The sequence below is a fragment of the Vulpes vulpes genome, chromosome X, assembly GCF_048418805.1.
Source record: "Vulpes vulpes isolate BD-2025 chromosome X, VulVul3, whole genome shotgun sequence".
NCBI classification, from domain to species: domain Eukaryota; kingdom Metazoa; phylum Chordata; class Mammalia; order Carnivora; family Canidae; genus Vulpes; species Vulpes vulpes.
This window is the reverse complement of record NC_132796.1, coordinates 33070404-33083950: the sequence shown is the minus strand read 5'-3', so window position 1 is coordinate 33083950 and position 13547 is coordinate 33070404. Positions and strand designations below refer to the sequence as shown.

At 38.4% G+C, this 13547-nt stretch overlaps 1 protein-coding gene across 2 annotated transcripts in view; it reads left to right on the top strand.

Annotated features, from left to right (window-relative positions):
• RPGR (retinitis pigmentosa GTPase regulator) overlaps nucleotides 1-13547 on the top strand; it is a 295685-nt gene that overhangs the window by 216484 nt on the left and 65654 nt on the right. The window lies entirely within an intron of this gene.

Genomic DNA, 13547 nt, shown 5'->3' with positions numbered 1-13547 from the left:
TTGGAACCCAATTCATATAAAAATGTTTGAAAATTTTGAAATTGACCACAATTTTCAGAACATTCTGTGCCATTTTTTTCTTTTTAATCCCAACACTACCCTTTTATTTAACAAAGTAATATTGGCACCTGACACTCTTCCTTAATTCTATTAAGTAAGTATAATTAAAAGTTATTTAGGTTCAATTATTTGCTTATCTGCTTCTTTGATTGTGCTTTCTCTTTTCATCAATACCAATTTTGGCTTCATTTAATCAAAGTGGTGAAATAATTAGATAGATAAGAGATTTAAAGTAAAACTGATGTATCAACCTTGATAAGACCCTAAGGCCTCTTGGAATATTAACTTCCTTTATCACTGTTCTCCCAAGGTTCACCTTGATTTTTATATGCCTCTTAACTTGGATGAGGGATACTGGGAAAGCTATTAAAATTAACATGAAATGTCAAAAGGCAAGTAAGATTAGAGTGCTTCAATATCTAATGTCATAGGAGGAATTCCACAAATATTATGACTTGCTGATATATGTAGAAGTTTCATAGACAATGAGAAACTGGGTCAAACTGACCATTTAGAACTACTCATTAGACAAAAGGAAAGATTTTAGATGATGCATTTATTAAATGTTTAATGCAAACATAGTATCTTCTTTACTAGATTTTGAGAGGTCTGAGATCATAGAGTATTAGACATAGATGGACCCTGAATATCTTAATCCAACTCTTTGGATTAAATTGCCCTTTCCAAAGGACCAGGGAAGTACAGTGACTTTCTCAAAGTCAGTTTAAGGAGGGAGAAAGAGAGAAAAAGCAAGTGAGGAAGCAAGAAATAGAAAGTGGCTTCTCGATTGCTAGGGAAAGCTCTTTCCGTTACTGATTAACAGAAAAGGAAGGGTCTTCTCTGCCCAGCATTGGAAACCCCCTCTAATTCTCATTGTGTGAATCTTAGTGTAAAGTCTTCGTGTAAAACTCTTCCCTTCCTCCCTCTCCCTGCAGAGCCAGGTCGTGGACACATAATTTAGCAGACATTCTCACCTGGGGCTTTGAATCTTGAAGGAATGAAGAAAAGAGCCAGGGAGATGAGATTTACAATGCCATGATCTACCAGCATTTCTGGCTGTGTCCAGTGGCTAACACTCCCTTGCCATAGTGACTAAGGCCCAGTGGTAGCTGTGGGCTACATTGAAGTCAGGAGCAACATCCTCACCCAATCTCTGGCTGCCTCACCTCGCTAGTCTCCCCGCTTTGCCTAAGCATTCCTCTCCAGACCCTCTGTTAATTCTATGGGTTTTTTGATGATTTCCCACTAATCCTCTGCCCCACTTCCCTGCAAGAACTCTAGCTGATTCAGAAATTGGTACCACAAAGTGAGCTGCAGACAACTAATCCTCAGGGAGAAGTGATGAAATCAGGCTGATTGACTGATATTAAAATCTCCCCTTCGAAATACAGTAGCAAAACAGTGGATTAAACAACAATTGCTTATGGTCACCTGGAATGCTGGTTGAGAGTACAATTTGAGGAGATGTGTGTGAAAAGTATGAGGAGTTCAATGACAGCCAATGAGGTAGATGGTTCTTATAATGAATAACATAGTGGTGAAAAAAGTCATCTGCCTCAACAGATCTGAGATGGTCAAAGATAAACTCAGACTTTGGTTTGATCCTATGTGCTGATGAATTACAGTATCAGCGGTATTCACAGCTCTGGGTTTCATAGGTGCATATTGTGGCATTATCTGGATTAGACGGAAAGCTGGAAAATTCACATGGAAATATATGAGAGGATTTAGAGAACCATGAGCATGCTGAACCTTTGGTTCTCATTGACTCTCCCTTGCCAGCTCTAAAAATGTCTCCTACCTCGTCTAGTGACCCTGTTGTTCCCTTGATTGAAGATGATCTTTTACTGAAAGGAGTTACCTTGTAAGATGAAGGCAATTCTCTTCATCCTCCCCACACCAATTACCAAGATTATCAGATCTCATCATAATTCTGGTAGGGGGTGGCAATGACAAAGTCAGAAGCCAAGGATAACAAAGAACTGCTGGATTTCTATTTTATATTGAAAAAAAAAAAACTCTGTAAAGTGTGTATGGGACTAGATAGAGTAAAAGAATACTTGATCAAGGATGATAAATGTAATTTGGGGTTGGTCTGGATCCAACAGTTCAAGATTCACTGTAGATTGGGCAGCTATATTGAGTCCAAGGAGTAAAAAAGGGAAATGCTCCCAGTGGGCAAAACTTCAAGTACTATACCTTGACGGGCATTTTACCTGGAGGGAAAGCCTTGAGGCATTGATTTATAGGAATTCATAAGCAGTTGTTAATGGTTTGGCCAGATGATTAGGGACATGAAAGGGACAAGAATAAAGACTAGAGGCAAGTGTTTCCTATATGAATAGCAGCTGAAAAACACCAACATTGTATTGAGAGAAATATATGTTCAATGAAATTTAGGTATTAACAGCCCAAGAGGTTTAGGTGTTCTATCAGGAAAACACTGATTTGGGCATTCTATTGGGTGGGCTAATACATATTTTTTGGCTGCCTAACATTTGAGCCCTCAACTAGATTTAAAAATCTTATTCCTTCTCTCTTATGTAAAGATCTAGAGACATAAAGGGAACTTCCTAAAATCAGGAAATAGGGGAAGGAAGGAAATGAGAGAGAGAAAGAGAAGAGAACTGGAAATAAAAATCAAATCTCTGTACTCTTGCTGATAGTCTTACTGATGCAGATTAATAAAGGATATCTAGGAGGTCATTTGTTAATGGAGATTTGTCTTTTTTTAAGAGGAGACAGAATTGTCCTGTTTCTGAGCTCTTTCCAAATTTCTAGAAATCCCCAAATGTGTGAATTTTGAAAGAAGGCAGCAGCCCAGTTCCCATCAAGGAAGCTAAAGGAGCAATATTCCTTGTCTTCTCTCCCCTTGGCAAAGAGGGCGAAATAGTAGGTGAACTAGCCCCAGCCAATTGGATGCTTCCACTGAGGACTTTGCTCACAAAAATGTGACCAAAAGACGAAGGGGCAATGAGATTAGAAGCTCAGTGAAAGCAGTGGCTTTGTCTGAGTGTCCTCACCCAATCTGCTTTGTCTAGCAGTGGTGTCCTAGCCCAATTGCTCTTGCTGGATAGCTTTCCTTGATCCATGCCTTTGTTTATAAGTCCCATTACTCAATCTTCCCCCTGATTCTCTGTACAGGTTGATAGCCTCGAGTGCTAGATATCCACCCAGGAAAGTTGATTTGCACGGGCTACATCAAATTTGGCTATTGGAACCTGAGCTGGAGAATAGAAGGAGGGAGTAGAGTGAAATAAAAATAATTATCCTTTTGGTTTTGCCTGAGGTCATCTTGGATTGGCTATTCCTCAACAGAAATTCACTGTTCCTCCCAAGGTGGCTACTCTATACAACTCTCTCTCCTTCCAAGTTCTAATAAGCTCACCATCTCTTTGCCTTTTGGGGCCAAAACTGTCAGCCCTGGGTCCTTGCACTATGCCTTTTGGTTGCCCCAACCCCATTCCAACCCTTTGAAATTAGTTCTTTTGTAAATAAACCCTTCTCCAGTTATCCTAATAGGAGGGTGTCATCTTTTCATCAGAAACCTGACTGATATGCCTTCATTTTCTGGTTAACTTTGTGCCAAAGAAACCCAACAGACTTAGTATTCTGACAAGAAGATAAAGAGGGAATAAAAGCCCAGAGTTGGGGTCAAAGGTGAAACTTTCAGTGAATGGTAATAAATGCGACTGAATGTAGCCAAGGAACTCTTAGGAAAAAGTCACCCATGGAAAGTCATACATAAAAATAGCTCAAAATCCACTGAGCCTTCAAACCTGACCCCCAATCATAAAGGGCAATGACTAACAGTTAATGTAAAAGGAAGCTTCTGTTCACAGACATACAATTGCTGAATAGTTAGGCCGTTCATTTTTAAGTGTCTGGACAGTCATTAAGTCCTCCCTCCCTCTCTCCCAATTCCTATGGTGTTTTACACAAAGGAAAATGCACATGGGTTCTTCCACATGTTTCCTCTACAGTTTTCTTCACTGTCAGAGAGAGACACAGCTGCACCATATTTAGAATGATGCAGCACGAAAAAGCTATTAATCTAGCTCCATCTAGATGCACCACGTCTAACTGCAGGGCTGCCTCCAGCTTCATTATAAGAGTATGTACAAAGTAATGAAATTCTAAAAACATGGACCATGAAACAAAAACTGGGAATTAAAGTCATGGGAGAAAGTAAATAATATGTGAAGAGCTTACTGAAAGCCAGGCATCACAGATTTTGTACACATAATCTCATTTAAACCATACAGTCTTGCAAATTAGTAGTTATTCTCCTGATTTAACAGGTGGAGAATCAGAGGCACAGTGTTAGCAACTTTCCCAGATTACTCACATAACAAGTGGTAAAGCCACAATTCAAAGCCATGCTATTCCAAGTCTATTCTCAAAATTGAGGCTTGTGCCCTCCGGGGAATGCTTCAGACAATCCATTCTGGTAGAGCAAAGCAAATGTTAGAACTTCCAGTTATTTTAATTTTTATCAGACTATTTGAAATCTTTTTGTGTATGTTTTACAATATACGTAATATGTTAGTACAATAGTACCTGCAAATATGTAAATACCCATATATTGCTTCTGCTGGGTAGTTTTCCTTGATCTTTGTCTTTACCTTTTCTGAGCCTCATTCCTCAAATTACTCACTGATTCTGTACACCAGCTGATAGCCACAAGTATTAAATATATACCCAGGAAAACTGATTGACATGGGCCACATGAATGAGCTTTTATTTTTATATCTTCTAACTTCTTGTTGATTGTAAATGATGTGTGATCTAAAAATTTTGAAGACCACTGCTCTGCACTCTTTCAAAACGCAGTATAGTGTAGCTGTTAGGAGCTAAGATTCTGGACTAGACTGACCGCGTGTGTTCAAACCTCAGCTACCATGTTTTAGCCAAGAGACATTGGGTAACTTAAACTCTCTGTACCTCAATTTTCTCTTCTAAAATAGGCAGATTTAAATAATTAACACATAGAGTGCTTTGACCAATATCTGGGAAAAAAATAAGAGCATAATAATCCTAGGCATTATCATCACATTGCGTGATCCTTCAAAGTCATCACCCAGGAAAGTGCCTTGTCACACAACTACTGCCATATTTCCCTTACAGCTCTTCTTTAGGAACTGGCTCCTGAATTAGTTTGTAAGCCACCTGAGATCATCAGATCCATTTTTTAATAGTCACACTTTATCACCTCAGGGGATATTTTGCTTCCTGAAAAATTTTTAGACTTTACATCAACTTAAGTTTCAAATTATTTTTCAAAACAAATCTAATTTCTAAAATCTAATATAAATGCAAAGATTAAGGATTTACATTTCTGTAGCTTGTTACAGACACATATCTCACAAGTTCTGGAGTTTCCTCCAAGACAAAGTACGTTCTCAACAATTTCAGTGATGCTAGACTAAGTGACCTCCCAAAGGAGGGGAAATGTCTCATTTGGCTGTCTAAGTTATGTCTAGCAAAAGTAATGGTCATTTTACTGCAAAAAATTAACCATTTTATTAGAGCATGGTGTATATTATAGAGAGTCCAATCATCAGTGTCAAATAAAACTAGGTTGGGTTCCTGGTTCAATATTTGCTAATAGGATCACTTACAGATCATTAACATCTGTAAAGTGATTTAAAAATTCCTTGCTGCAGGTTTGGAGTGAGAGATGAGCTCAGTGAGGTAGAAAGCCAGATGATATAGACTACTGTTAGGACTATGGTTTTTATTTTCAGTGAACAGGGAGGCCATTAGAGGGTCTTGAGAAAAAGGAAGGCATATCATGCTCTTAAAAAGATCCTTCTGACTCCTGAGTTGTGAATGCTTGTTAGGATGGAAGCAGGGACAGAAATTAAGAAGTGCTGGCAATGGTCCAGGTGAGAGGTGATGGTGTCTTGGGATAGGGAAGTGATAGTGGAAGTGATGAGACATAATGAGCTTGCAGGTATTATATTCATATACATATATCCTTTTATTTGAGCATAGTTGGCACACGATGTTATGTTAGTTTAAGATGAATTTGACAAGCGTATACACTATGCTATCTATGCTCACCACAAGTATAGCCGCCATCTGTCACCATACACTATTACAATATCATTGACTGTATTCCCTATGAAGTACCTTTTATTCCCATGACTTATTCATTTCATAACTGGAAGCTTATACCTCCCACTCCCCTTCAACCATTTTGCCCATCCCCCCGTCACTCGTCCCTCTGACAACCATCAGGCTGTTCTCTGTATTTATAGATCTGGTTCTGCTTTTTGTTTGTTTATTCATTTGTTTTGTTTTTTTAGATTCCACATATGAGTGAAATCATATGGTATTTGTCTCTCAATCTGATAATTAAAAATAGAAATAACATATGATCCAATAATTTCACTATTGGGTATTTACCCAAAGAATTGTGTTTTCATAAACACTAATTTTGTGTGTTTTCATAAACACTAATTCAAAAAGGTATATGTTTATTGCGGCATTATTTACAATAGCCAAGATATGGAAGCAACTTAAGTGTTCATCAATAGATGAATGAATAAAGAAGATAACACACACACACACTCACTCACTCACTCACTAGAATATTATGCAGCCATACAAATGATGAGATCTTGCCACTTGTGACAACATGGATGGACCCAGAGGGTATTATGCTAAGCTCACAGATATATTTTGAAGCTAGATCTTTCTGAACATACGTTTAAAGGGATAATGTTGGTAAAAGGCTTCAATAAGGTATGTGCTATACAATAAAACCAATAAAGGGATATAATCGTTACTACTTTATGCTCAAAACTTGTACAATAATCAGTGGATGATGGCCAGTTGAGGATTGGTATGAACTAAGATATTTTTTCCTTCCTGACATGTTTTAATTTTTCCTTAATAGGCAAATAGCATGGTCCTGAGAGCTAGGGTTCTGTAGCCAGAGAGATATGGGTTCAAATCTTGGCTCTACCTCTTACCAACTGTTTGACCTAGAGCTAGTTACTTAACCTCTCTGTACCACAGTGTCTTTATCTATAAAATGAGGAGACTCAGTAAAATATACCCCAGAGAGTATTGTGAGGATTCACTAAGGTAATGTAGGTAAAGAACTTAGAACTGTGCCTGCCATATATAGTAAATGCTCATTAAATATTAGCTATTATAATTGACAACTTCTATTAGTGGTTTGATTTCTTATTTTTTATTTTGAACTCTTTTGTTTTGATTGAAAAGTAAATTAATTGTAAAAAAAATTAAAACTGTATAGATATGTATGACTTAGAAATTAGAAGGCCTCTTTAATTCCAAACCCCAGAGGGAACTACTACTAAATAGTGTAGTAAATGTTGCTCCAGATTTTTACCTATGTGTTTTTCACACCTATCCATATATGCATATATGTTATATAGTTTTTATGAAATGAGGTAATTCTCTGCATATTATTTTGCAATGTGTTTTTATCACTTAAAATTTGATCTTAGATATTGTCCATTTAAGGTCACATAAAACTATTACTCTTTTTTTAAGATTTTATTTATTTATTCATGAGAGACACACACAGAGAGAGGCAGAGACACAGGCAGAGGGAGAAGCAGGCTCCATGCAGGGAGCCCGACAGGGACAGGATCCCGGGTCTCCAGGATCACACCCTGGGCCGAAGACAGACGCTCAATCCCTGAGCCACCTGGGCTGCCCCACATAAAACTATTATATTGAATTTTGTGATTGCATAGTATCCCATCATATGGAAGTCCAAAAATGTGCTCATTCGTAGCAAGCTTATTGAAGTCATTTAGTTGTCTTTATTTTCTTTTTTACTGTAACAAACAATGCTTCAGTAACATCCTTGCCCATATTCTTTGTGCAAATTTCTATATTTCTATAGGAAAAAGCTCTGAGAGAATTTATATCTATAGAAATGGTTATGATAAATAAGAATGATAGACCTTTTTTAAAAAAAATGTAATTTATATTACCGAATGACCTTTCGAAAAGATCATATTTTTTTTGAATTCCCACAAACTGAATAAATGTGCTTATTCTCCTACTGACTATATCCTGGCAATATTTTTCATCTTTGCTAGTTTAATAGGAAAAAAATGAATTTTATGGCTTTCTTTGTACTTTTAATAGTAGGGTTCATTGTCTTTTCAAATGTTTAAAGTTAAAATTTTTTTGTATAAACTATTTTTGTAAAAAAAAAAACTATTTTTGTTCATTGATTTTTTTCTTGGTTGGGTTCTTTTTATTTATTTTTTTCCTTTTCTCCTCTTTAAGATTTGGAAAAAGCAAGCCATAGGATGGGAGAAAATATTCACAATATATAAAACTGACAACAGACACTAAGTATCTACCCAGAAGAAGTTTGAGCATTTGTCCACAAAAAACCTGTGAATAGCTGTAACAGCTTTATTTGTGAGTGCCCTAACCCGAAAATGATCCAAAGGTCCATCAACAGGTAAATGGATAAATAAATTAAGGCCTATCCATAAAAACATCAAATCACTGACACACACAACATGAAATCATTTCAAAAACACTATGTTGAGAAGAAGAAACTAGACATGAAAGAAATTATACAAAAGGTAATACTAATCTATGATTAATGAAAAATCAGAATGAGTTTTTTTTCCTAGGAGGTGGGAATGGGAGGGGGAAATGTTTATCTAGCTTAGGGTGGTGGTCACATGGTGTAATGGTATAAACCTCTGGCAAAGCTCATCAAAGTATACACTTAACTGGCTGCATTTATTTTATTTAGGTTATGTCCAATCAAGTAGACTTAAAAATAAAATTGTTTTCTTATTTTTTTAAAGATTTTATTTATTTATTAGAGAAAGAGAGCACAAGCAGGGGGAGCAGCAGAGGGAAAGGGAGAAGGAGGCACCTCACTGAGCAGGGCCATGGGGCTCACTCCCAGGACCTTGGGATCATGACTTGAGCCAAAGAAAGATGCTTAACTGAGCCACCCAGGCACCCCAAAATTGTTTTTTTCCAATTAAAAACATTTCAATTGTGCATTTAGGTACAGAAAATAATATAAGTCATTCACATATCCACCACTCTGATTGAGAAGATGTTCACGTTTTGCATATTTGCTTTAGATCTCTGTTCTTTTTAATTTTTTTAAAGACTTCATTTATTTATTTGAGAGAGAGCATGGGGAGGGGGAGAGGCAGAGGGAGAAGCAGATTCCCCGCTGCAGGGAGCCCAACTTGGGGCTTGATCCCAGGACCCCAGGATGATGACCTGAGCCAAAGAAAGACACTTAATCAACTGAGCCACCCAGAGGCCCATACAAATATTCTATTTTTCATGTTTAAATGATTTTCAACAAAATAGCATCATATAGTGCATATAATTTTGTAATTTTATTTTTCTCAACATTACATTTCTGAGAATTCTTCATGTCCATATATGTAGAATTGGTTCATTTGTTACAACTGCTATACAATATTAATTCCCATGTGAATAAACAGTCTTTCCATTCCTCTACTGGATACTAAGGTTATTTCCACTTTTTTCTAGGATAAACAGTGCTGCTGTGAACAACCTTATGTATGACCCTTTGGGCACGGTTACCTGTTCAGCTTTATTTTGTTTTTGCAAATTATTTAAATAATGGTATTTTACTAATTTGCATTCTCACTAGCAAGCTTCCTATATTCCCAAATACTCAAACACACTCAAAGTTAATAATATTTTTTTACAGTAATATGGGTATAAAATGTTATCTCATTATTACTTATTTTGCATTTTCCTTATTCCAATAAGGTTAAATCTCTTTTTATATGTTTATTGGCCATTTGGATTTTTATCTCTGTGAATGCAATATCTTTTGATTATTTTATATTTCTTATATTTTTGTCTTTTTCTTATTGGTTCATTAGTATTCTATACATATTCTGAATACTAGATACTTTATCCAACAAATGATTTATAGTCACATTTACCAACCTGTTCATTTATTGCCTCTATAAAGTACTTCATAGGCTTTTCTGTGAGTTAAACTCTTGCTACGTAAAGTGTGATCCATGGATCAAGAGCATTAGCATCACCTGGGAATTTGTTAAAAATGCACATTCCTAGGACCCACCTGAGATCTACTAAATCAGAGTCTGAATTTTAACAAGACCACTAGATGATTTGGATTAAATGATTAAGAAAAGTGCAAACTTTCCTTCCTGGGTAATAGCATAGTAGTCCCCACCTGCCTTCTGCTGCTTTTTTATAGATGAAATTCCCTGGCTTTGGACCTATGTGTAATACAGTTCATATATCCTGGAGCTGCACCACAAAATCTCAGAAATCAAAGAAGCTATTAGAATCTGATTTGTTGATCTCAGGGTCATGAAATTGAGCCCCGCATTGGGTTCCATGCTCAGCATGGAGTCTGCTTAAGATTCTCTCTCCCTGGGACGCCTGGGTGACTCAGTCGGTTAAGCATCTACCTTCAGTTCAGGCCATGATTCCAGGGTCCTGGGATGGGCAGGGAGTCTGCTTCTCCCTCTCCTTCCCGCTTGTGCTCTCTCTTGCTATGTCTGTCACTATCTTTGTCTCTCTCTCTAAAAAAGAAAAAAAAAAAGATTCTCTCTCCTTCTGTCTCCCCCCACCCCCCAGCATGTATGTGCAGTCTCTTGCTCTCTCAGTTAAATACGTAAATAAACCTTAAATATAAGAAAAAGAATCAGATTTGTAAATGTGGATGTTTGTGGGAGTTCATAGTGGGGTTTTCAAAGTGGAGATACACCTGTTTATCAGATTCCCAAGAAATGAACAGTATTGGCAGCTGCATTGTAATGCAATTTAAAATGCAAGCCTTGGAGGTTTTTGTTGAATGCTGCCAAGAAAGGAACTAGTTCAGCAAGAAAGCATAATCCATCAAATGTCTTCCTTGTTTGTACATGCCTCTATTTTTAAGTTGACACAGAATGCCCCAGAAATGAAAAACAACTAGAATTAATAGGGGAAATTGCCAAGAGTTGTGCATGTTGTCAGACATGTGATGACTTCTCTATATCAACATGATTTCCTGAGGTTAGCCAGCTAGGCAGGGGGCACTCACAGCAAGAGCACAGGACTACATCCGAGAGTCATAAAATTGTACCTTAGAACTCCCCGCCTTCTCCAACACAAGGGAAGTGGCTCCACAGGTAGAAACCATCTGGCTATGGGGAGGTAGTGGAGATATTTACTACTTACTGCATGTCATGGATGCCCCCACATTTCCCCACCAGCCTGTAGTGTGCAGGGGCATGAGAACTAGATCTGGCCAAGGGGTGATAAGAAGCAGAAACATGTTACGTCTGGCCTGAAACATTTCAGTTCCTGCTTCCACCACCCACTCTCTAGACCTGCCACAGTAACCAAAGAGGTCAGGAGTCACAAATGGTGCAGCTACAAGATGTTGAGCCTCCATCAGTAGTCTCAGCCCGAGTGTGGTAAAGCAGATTCCCCTGCTGACCCATGTTGGACATGTAGCATGAGTGAAGAAAAAACACTTTTGTTTGTGTTAAGCCACTGAGATTTGAGCATTGCTTGCAATGCAGCATAGCCTGGGTTACACTGATACAGTGAGCATATCAGGCAGAGCTGACTCTGCCTTATTAATGAGAGCTAACACTGTTGAATGTGACTCTCTAGTCCAGGTACCACGCTCTAAATTCCACATGCATGATCTGGTATCTCGCTCCTATTTGCTTTGCCCTTCAGCATCTTCAAGTCTCTCCAAACTTAACAGAAGCCCTCCATCTACCTCCCTTCCTCCTTCAAATCCTGTCTCCTGTCTCCTCCTATCCCATGTCGATCTCCGATGTCTAAAGTGTTCACCCTCACTTACTTTGCTCACCCACTGTGACTCACTACTCCAGTATTGTTTCTTCCTCCATCACTCTACCAAACACCTCTTTCCAGCACCAGTAATGATCCCTGCGATCCCATGAAATTCAGGGGGCAATTTTCACCTTATTTCATTTCCCAGCGTCATGTGACACAACTGACCACACCCTCCTGTTGAAGCCCTATTCTGGTCAACTCTCCCTCTGTGGCTCCTTTCTGCTTATCAGCTTCATCATCTCTTGCTGGGCTCTTAAATGTTGGCCCTCAGCAAGACTCATCCCAGACTCTCTTTGCTTTTTGTTCTATAGTCACTTTCCAGTCTTTCACCTAGAAGTCTTTCCCAAGGCTATTTACACCCAGGCACCCCCACTTTGATGCCTTAGTGTGCTCAAGGCTGAACCATAATGTTCTCTTCACCCCACCTACCTAATTCTACCCTTCCTTCTCTTTTCTCACTGTTCCCCATCTTAGTAAATGGCACCACCCTTCCCCTACTTGCTTATGTTGGAAACCCGGGAGTAGAGTTGTATCAATACCTTCTGGAATGCTCAGCAGCAAAACATGCTTTCTCTTTTTGAAAATAAATTTTTTAAAAAAAAAACCTAACCATAACTAAAGAAAGTCTTTAAAAAAAAAATCTTATCTCCCCATAATGACTATTATGATGCTTTCATAAAGAATATCCAAGTTTTCCCAAGATAATTTAGGGCCCTTCTTTGCTGTCATTCTAAGAGCCTTTTGTTAGTCCTGTGCTGCCTAAGAGTTAATAGTCAGATAGCATTTCCTGTTGACTCTATCTCCTAAGACATTTTCAAATCTGCCTGCTCTAGATCTGCCAATACACCATATTTCAATCCATAGTGAAGGTTGTCTGTATATCTGCAATAACTTCTGAACCCTCCTCCATTGCTCCAATTTATTCCCCACAAATCAGCCAGGTAGAATGATTCCAGGAATACACACAGCTGATCCTGTCGCTCCACTACCTAAAAACCCTTAATGGCTTCCCATTGTCCTTAGGATGAAACACAAGATCCTTAACAGGCCCACCACCCTGCCACTTTGCCATGAGCCAGTGTCACCTCTTTGAGCTCCTGGAAAGAGCTATGTTCTTTATGAGCCTTTGCCCACGATTTACTTTCTGCCCAGAGCTCTCTCTCACCTTTCCCAATTCCTCCTTCAGTTCTTAGATTAATGATGTATCTTCAGAGAGGTGTTTCTTAACCTCTCATACCAGGTCATTGCTCCCCCTTAAACACTTTCTTAGTACCTCCCACTTTGCTTTGCATATAAATGATTATTTGTGTATTGCATCGTTTAATATCTTCATCCAGTTTTAATCTAACTCCCTGAGAAAGTCAGTAACATGCTCTAATACCCACAAGGTCCTTGAGTCCAGCTTGGATTCTACAGCTGATGCCCACAACTACCACATGTACATACATTTACTCATCCTGGAAAGTGGCTTTTTGCCTGTTTTATGAGGCATGGGAAACTATCATTTGGCTGTAGAAAGGTAGCTCTGGATGAATTCTAAAGTATTTTGTGTCAGTGATGGATTGCACATCTCAGCTTTCTTCTGTGGGAGGACAGAGGGGGCCATTCAAAGGACAGGTTGGGCTGGATAAGCTAGACCCCAGGTCTCC